General features: G+C 34.6%; 1 pseudogene; it reads right to left on the reverse strand.

Annotated features, from left to right (window-relative positions):
• Positions 1 to 1,210: 1,210 nt before the first annotated feature.
• On the reverse strand, positions 1,211 to 1,389 carry LOC114617025 (annotated as a pseudogene).
• Between the last annotated feature and the right edge of the window lie 7,408 nt (positions 1,390 to 8,797).

Consider the following 8,797-nt stretch of genomic DNA (forward strand, 5'->3'; position numbering starts at 1 on the left):
TTTGTATTATAAAAGCTCAGAACTTTATAGGGCCTTCATAAATGTGATCAATTGCCACAATAAAGTTGAAAGGCATTTGTGGTGGCTTATTTTTCTTAGCGTTTCAAAAGGAGCTGCCTTGCTTGTTCGGCTGATGCTAGGTTGCAATGAATGTGTGGATAGCCCAGAGATGTGGAAGTAACAGACATAATTGCTTTTATCATGGTCCCTTCAAGTCTACTTTATGCCCAGTGATTTATTTTTGTTATTGTAAGCTCACCATGGTCCATCAGTAAAGGATAAATTCGCTGTCTTAAATGAACCTAAATAAACTTTCCTGTCCTGTTGTTCTCATTTTATTTATTATTTAATCTTTCTCCTTCCTCTTTTACCCATACCTAGAGAAGAAAAATTCCCAAGGGCCCCATTCCAAGTACTTTCTCTTTCCCCAACTTCAGCTTTCAACTGCCCAGCTTCTCTACAAGACCCAGTTCTCTCAGTTTCTAGGCTCCTGAAAGATTATCACCACTATTTTGATTATAAAAACTTAGAACTTTATGAAGTCTTCATAAACATAATTAATTGTGACACTAATGTTGAATAAATGAATAAATGAATGAATAAATAAATAAATAAACAAATAAAGCCACACTCTCCATGATTTGACATTTTGATTTTTTTAGGGTATGTGTGTATGTGTTCGTTTATATAAATGTGAATTGAGGTACATGTATAGAATATTGCCTATTGAAGTGAGAGAACAATCTTGAGTGTAGGTCCTTTCTTTCTGCCTTGTTTGAGCCAGGGTCTCTGTTTGTTTGTAGCTGATTTGCACCAGACTAACTAGTCTGGAAACTCCCAGTATTCTTCTATCTCTACTTTCTACTGACAGGATGGCTGGCCTTGTGACATATTTGTTATCTACTGGCTATTGCATGACTCTAGATATTCATACGGAGATCCTCAAGCTTGTCTCCTGAATGTTAAACCGAGTTATCTATTTTCTTAGGTCAACATTATAGTTACATAAAATTATAGATCTTTTATTTTCTCTTTCTTTTTTCTTTCTTCTGTCCTTCCTTCTTTCTTCTTTCTTTTCTTCTTTCTTTCTTTCTTTCTGTCTTTCTTTCTTTCTTTCTTTCTCTCTTAATTTCTTTCTTTCTCTTTCTTTCTTTCTTTCTTTCTTTCTTTCTTTCTTTCTTTTTTCTTTCTTTCTCTTTCTTTCTTTCTTAAGTGGCAAGCACAAACACAGTCCCCCAGTACCATAAAGTATGCAGTACTGTTTTCTACATTTGGGGAAATCACAGAGGTCAGTATATAAGGAGTGCAATAGATAAGCCTTGCTCTAAAAAAAAAAAAAAAAAAAAAAAAACTTTCATGATCATAGTATCTCCCCTTTCAGGAAAGTATACAGATCTCAATTCTATGCCAATAGTTTGCATAAATTTTAGGTTTTGAATGAATAGGGAATGTGTGGTTGTGTGTCTACTTGCTTTATGATAATAGGAAATATATATTACATATTAGAACAATTAATGAGGTGGTTTAAAGGTATATTTTCATGGAAGATAAAGGACCATATCTGTTTCAGGAATATATGTAGTCTAAATATTTTTAAAACATATACCATCCTGCCTGAAGTATTGGTATACTCTTCTGGCCTCCATTGGCACTTGCGCCAATATTAGCATACATTCACATATTTATTAACATGCAAATAAAACTAAACTAAGCCTTTAATTTAAAAAGGAAATAAATTGAATCAAAATTAATACATTTACAAAGTAATATAATTTTATTTTTTATAACAGATTTTACATATGGACTACTTAATTTAGTATTTCAATTATTTCTTTATGTTAAGTTGCAGTTTAATTAAACAATTTTACTGCAAATTAGGATGCTTCATTATACACAAGCTGAAACATTTTCACTAAAGAAGAAAAATACATGTACTCTGCAAAATATTTATATATGTGAAACATGATATTTAATTTGCCTTTATTCATGTATCAATAAACTTAGCCAAGTGAATCTCATGTTCAATATATACAATTATATTTATTTATTATTTATTTTTATTGATTATTTTATTATTTACATTTCAAATGTTGTCAGACTTCCAGGTTTCCCCTTCGCAAACCTCCTATCCCATTCCCCTTTCGCCTGCTTCTATGAGAGTGCTCCAATACACACCCAACCACTCCCAACTCACCGCTTTAGCATTACCCTGCACTGGGGCATTGAGTCTCCCACAGGACCAAGGGCTTCTCCTCTCTCTCACTGATGCTAGATAAGGAAATCTTTTGCTACATGTGCAACTGGAACCATGGATCCCTCCATGCGTATGTACTCTTTGGTTGGTAGTTTAGTCCCTGGTAGCTCTGGGAGGTCTGATTGGTTGATATTGTTGTTCTTCCTATGGAGTTGAAAATTCCTTCAGTTTCTTCAGTCCTTCCCCTAACTCCTCTATTGGGGTCCCCATGCTCAGTCTAATGGTTGGCTGTGAGCATCCACATCTGTATTGGTCAGGCTCTAGAAAAGCCTGTCAGGGGACAGTTATACCAAGCACCTGTCAGCAAGCACTTCAAAGCATCAGCAACAATGTCTGGATTTGGTGTCTGCAGATGGGATGGATCCCCAGGTGGGACAGTATCTGGATGCCTTTCCTTCAATCTCTGCTCCACTCTTTGTCCCTGCATTTCCTCTAGTCAGGAGAAATTCTGATTTAATATTTTTGAGATGGGTAGGGTGGCTCCATCCCTCAACTGCGGGTCATGCCTGTCCACTGGATATAGTCTCTACAGGTCCTTTCTCCCCTTCATTGGGTATTTTGGCTAATGTCATCCCTGTTGGGTCCTTGGAGCCTCTTGCTTTCCTGGTATCTGGGATTTTCTAGTGGCTCCCCCTAGTTCATTATCTCCCACTGCTACACACTTCTGCTTGATATCCTGACTCTTTTTACTTCTCCCCTATCTCCTCAATTATCTTAAACCTGTTGATTTACCCAGTGATTTTACCAAGGAGCCACAGAATTAATAAATAATTTATTCACTTAAAGATCGATGGTGTTCTGTTTAATTTGCTTTCATCAAGAATTTAAATTACTTACCTAACACTAGACTGGTTTAATATAGAGCTATACCTATTAACAAATTTTAGCTGATAACTAAATTTAGCTATTTTCAGTATGCCAATCAATATCTGATGATTATTGAGCTATCACCTCATATACTGGTTTCTGACAGGGGAGCAGAATACTATAATGGTTTTAAACTTGGGGCAAAATTCTAAAATCGCCAGGATTCCTAAATGGTCAAATTTATAAAAATTCTGCCTGCGACCATTTGACAGTTATTTCATTCTTTGTGTTCTCTCTTGTGAGTAAGACAAGATATCTAAGGAACTAAGCTGTTTTCATTTTCATTTAACAACCGTGATAAAAGATACTGTATTTTGTGAGTAAAACGCAGTTTTAATTTTAACTTTGTTCCTTTCTTATCCACAGAATGATCCTTACAAGAAAAAACAATTTCAGTGAAAAGTAGGAACATTGATTCTTTTATTATTATTTATTCAAAGAGAAGTAGATCCCTTAAAAGCAAAAATTATTCTCATAGAAGGAGCAGAGTGTATGTCTGAGGGACCTCACAAAGGACACCATGGTCAGTTGGATTTTTAGAAAAGCTTTAAGAATCAGAAGTCAAGACTGCTTTGAAATAGTGCTTACTCATACAAGAATACTGATGGAGTCATGAACACACAGCATCTGTGGTTGCCTGTACAAAATATGAACAAAATCAAACCTGTCAATACTCCAGCATAGACAGGAGAGTCCATCTGAAAAAGCCCATATTAGCTATGGTGGCTGATAGTTGCAAAGGTAGAAAGGGTCACTACTTTCAGGGTTGTAGCAGTGGCTTTCTTTTGTCACTTCACATGGTAGATCTACACATGACTTTACATTTAAATTGGTAGTCAAAATGTAGAGCTTGGGAATCTTCACATTACAGCACAGACTGCCTCATTGGATAATTTTATACCTGTGTGCATTTGGGTACCAATAACTTTTGACTCCGTAAAGTATTAAAAATAGAAAGACAAGCAATTGGCAAGGGCATATTACAGGAAAAGATGGACAAATCTATGGGGATCTATGTATATGATCAGCATGTGTTGAAAACTTGTATACAGATTTCAAATAATAAATTAATAATTTAAAAAAACATAATTGTAAAACTAAAAGCATCAACGTGCATTTGGAATGGTTTTTATTTCTCTATGTAAGTTTCTGGGACTATTATAGACAAAAAACTCATCCAACACCATCCATCAACCCTTTCTTTGTCCTTGCCAGTCCCATTTCAGATACTATATGGTAACCACCAGCCAGTTTAAACTTTCAAATTATTTCTAATATATTGTAACTCCAAAGGTGGAGGGCAAGTATAGGGCAGTGAAAAATTACTGCATTTTATATCATTTTTATGAAATACGGACTTCTATAATCACTGTCAGAAGACAACTTAGCAATACTTAATTTTCGTTTTAATTACCTCCATAGATTATACTTCCTCGAAACCTGTACAGATTCAAGGATACAGATAGTCTGGAGACAATCCAGGGTGAAGCCATGAAAATGATTAAGATGCTGGAAATTGGCTATGCTCTTAAAGAAAGAACGAACTAGCCAGACTAAAGAACAGCCATATATGTTTTTTTTAAGTAAAATTCAAATGATCACAGATGCACATGATCTCACCACAAAACAGGCAAGAAGCATTGATATGATAACTTAAAATATGAACAAAAGTGAGGCATCAGAGGAATGTAAATTAGCATAGTAGGCTACTTTGCTATTTTAAAGAACATTTCTAAAGAGCAAATATGTTATTCCTTACTTTATGGGGACACTACAGACACTGGGAATTTACATTAACATCCGAGCATCTCCTTCCAAGTGAAGAACATATAAAAGACCTTACAAAGACCATCCTCTAACATAGTGATTTGGCTTTCTGCATAGTACACCAAGAGAGAATTTATAGATATATTCTGTCTTTTAAGTTCATGTTACCATGAAATGAATGTTTAATTTGGAAACAGATGTATGACTAAATGCAGGGCAGGAATTTGAAACAATGATGACAGCAACTTTAGAAAGTTGCTTCCTTTTGTCCTTTTACAATTACAGATCCAGACATTTAAATCATTAGTCAAAATTTATAAGTTGAAATATTTCACACTATGTCATAGGTCACATAGTTTCTAGGCAGCTAAATGTAGAATGAGGGCACTTCAGGTCTGTGTTCTCACATCGGACATGGGTATCAGGATGTTTGCTTTGCACTAAATATCAAGTAAGTGTGTCACCATAATAGGTTTCAGTCCTTGCTGAGGAGTGGTTCGCTCCATGACACTGTGCCTCATGTGCCTCACTGTAAAAAAAGCAAATCCAGGGCTGAGAAGACAGTTTACTGATATAAAACACTTGCTGTTCAACTTGAGAACCTGAGTTCATATCATCAGAACCTACAAAGAGTCAGGAAGTGAGACAGCTGTATCTATTTTCAGTTTTGGAGAAAGTGTTTCATTAACAAACTATAGTTAGATTAACTCAAACTGGCAAGGCCCATGTTCAGCAAATGAGCCTGCCTAAATAAATATTTATTAGGAAAAACCCAGTATTAAGTTTCAGCCTTCCGTATTCATGCACACATATTCACATATTTGTTCACACACAGCATGTGAACTTGCATACATATATGAATGTAAGCAAATACATGTGTATGAAAAAAGAGAATTTTTCTTCCCTAATATCTCTGTTATCTGTATTATTTATTTGATATTCCTGCCATGACTGATTTGTGCTTTTGTGTAGTACATAAGACAAATTCCAATTGTCCTTGTCGAATGTCAGAAAGTTCTTGTCATTAGATATGAATTTGTACATGGGAAAAAAAAACTTCTCAAAGGTCAGTTGAAAAATATTGGCAGTTGAAGCACGGAGGGATTAAGGTATTACCATATTGCTGGAACCTGACAAGCCACTATGGATTAATTAATTATCAGATTGGCTTTGTGTCACCAGCCATTCTGAGGTCACACAGCAGCTTGGGTGTACCATGCTGATGCCTGCCTTCTCATGTTTCCATACTTGCTTGCTTTGATAATAATATACAGGATAAATAATCCTGAAAAATCTAGAACTAGCAAAATGAAAAATAATCAACTGCCAAATAATTACAAAGTTCACTTACTTTATTCTCTGTTACATTTAAGTACTGGTAATTGTAATTAAGGTTATAATTTAGCTTTTACCTTTGTTGTTTTTTAAGTTCAATTTTTCTCAGCATTTGCTTAACAAATATCTAGTGGTCAAGAACTGATGTATAACAAGATCACAAGCTTGTAGACCTGAACACAAGTCTTCAGCATCCACATCAAGGGCTAGGCATGCCAAGGTGACCTGTAACCCTATCAATGTGGACGTCAAAGGCAAAAGGATTGCTGGTGCTTGTTGCTGCCAGCCTTGTTTCATGTTCAGAAAGAAACCCTGTCTTGAGGGAAATAGAATGTTATAGGGCAAGACACTACTGGCCTTCATGCACCCAGACATACACACACATACACAGCAAGCTTCAGTGATCCATTTGCCTTTAACATCCATATTAATAGGGTTGCATATTTTGTTTATTACACACACACACACACACACACACACACTACATGTACGAAGACAAACAGGAATAAATCTCTCTGGCTTCATGTAATTTCACTCCATTGAGACAGACAAGTAATAAAATACAAAGTAATCAATGACATAAACTATGAAATTATTTCTGAGAAAAAAATTCAATTGAAGTAACAATGTTATAAAATAGCATAGTGATATTTTACCTATGCTGGCCAACATATAAGCAAATGTTTTAATGACTTACATTAACTCAAGGATCAATACAAGATGGAACTGAAAGGGTTCATTGCACAAAGGATACTTAATGATATACTTACTCAATATCTGTTAATATTATACACTGCTACTCATTTTATTTGCATTAATTTACCAGATTGAACAGTGTAACTCAGTTTGCAATGCCAATATTTTGGGCAGTTCACACTTTTATGTATGTAGGTACCCTTGCATTTGGAGCATTGATGTTCAGAATGATAGTTCACCTTTGTAGAGTTTTCCTTTAATGAGTATGAAGTGTCCTTCCTTATTTTTTTGATTAATTTTGGATGAAAGTCCATTTTATTTGATATTAGAATTGCTACTCCAGCTTGTTTCTTGGGAGTTATTGGCTTGGAAAATTGTTTTCCATGCTTTTATTCTGAGGTAATGTCTGTCTATAACCCATTTATCCACATATTTTAAACTAAACTCCATATTTAAAAAAAATAATTTTTGTAAATAAGTCCTCCTCCATATATATATATATACATGTATATTTATATATGATATATATGATAAAATGATATATGGTATCTATAAACATACTACCTATAACTACAAATAGAGTCCATTGAATATTTTAACTTTTTGTGTTATGCACTAAAGATACAAAAATTACTTTGCATGTGAATTTTAGTAAGAAGAAAAATCCAGACAGAAATAAAGATAAGATAATGTTGTTACAGAGATAACGTAAAAGGAACCAAAAACATTTTACAATCTTTATAGTAAACTAAAAACCTTCATACAAACAACATGTCTAGAACTCTGTGTAATGAGGCCTCGATAGCTATGAATCCTTTACACAATATGAGGTTTACTCATGTTACCTCAGGAAGACCTTAAAGTATGTTGAATTTAAGATGAGTTGTGATTTTTTTTCTTTCTTTATCAAATACCATAGCTCAAAGTACAATTCCCTTTTCTATGTTTATGAGGCAGAGATTCATATTCTACCGTATACATAGATTATTTCTGATTTTCCTTTTAGGGATAAAGGAAAAGAGTATAGCACTGAGAGGCTGATGAGTACTTTTATACTCAGCAGTCCCCTATAACTGACAATTTTCACAACCACAACATAGCTATTGAGAATGAAGACAATATTGGCTCAATAGCTGAGTCACACACCTCTTATTTGCATTTGGCCTGTATATGTGCTTGCTGTCCCACAAGATTACCTTGAATCTTAAAATATCCTCTACTGAGCATTGATGCCATAATTGTGAAATAAAACCGAATACTATAATTCACAACCTATAAGAATTGTGTTGAAAACAAGCCTATTCTCTTGGAAATTCATTGTTACACATTCATTTATTTTAGATGGAAATACATGTTAGACTAATTTTCTTTCTAATTCTATAACAAAAACACTCTGACCAAAAGTAACTGAGCAGGGGGAGGTTTGTTCCAGCTTAGAGGTGACAATCCATCACTGACATAGGCAATAAGCAGTAATAAGAAGAAAACCATGAAGAAAAATTTTGGAGGAAGCAGTCTCATGTTCTGGCTTATATTCATTCAGCTAGGATTCTTGTTCTAACAAACTCAAGAACATCTGTGCAGGGAATTATGCTACCCACAGTGAACTTAGCCTTGTTGCTTTAACGAAATGTCATGACAACCCCCCTCCTCCCACTCACACCAACATATATAATCACAGGTCAATCTGAGTTAGGTAATCCTTCACTTGAGATGCTTTTCTCAGGGGAGTCTATGTTAGCTCAAGAAGACAGTTAAAACTAGCTAGGGAACATGATAGTGAAAATAAACAATTATTTTATCAAATCACGTACTTAATTGCTCTATGATACTTGCTTATCAGTATTTTAGAGTAGAATTTTCTATTAAAAATAAAAG

The sequence above is a fragment of the Grammomys surdaster genome, unplaced genomic scaffold, assembly GCF_004785775.1.
Source record: "Grammomys surdaster isolate TR1022 unplaced genomic scaffold, NIH_TR_1.0 133, whole genome shotgun sequence".
NCBI classification, from domain to species: Eukaryota; Metazoa; Chordata; class Mammalia; order Rodentia; family Muridae; genus Grammomys; species Grammomys surdaster.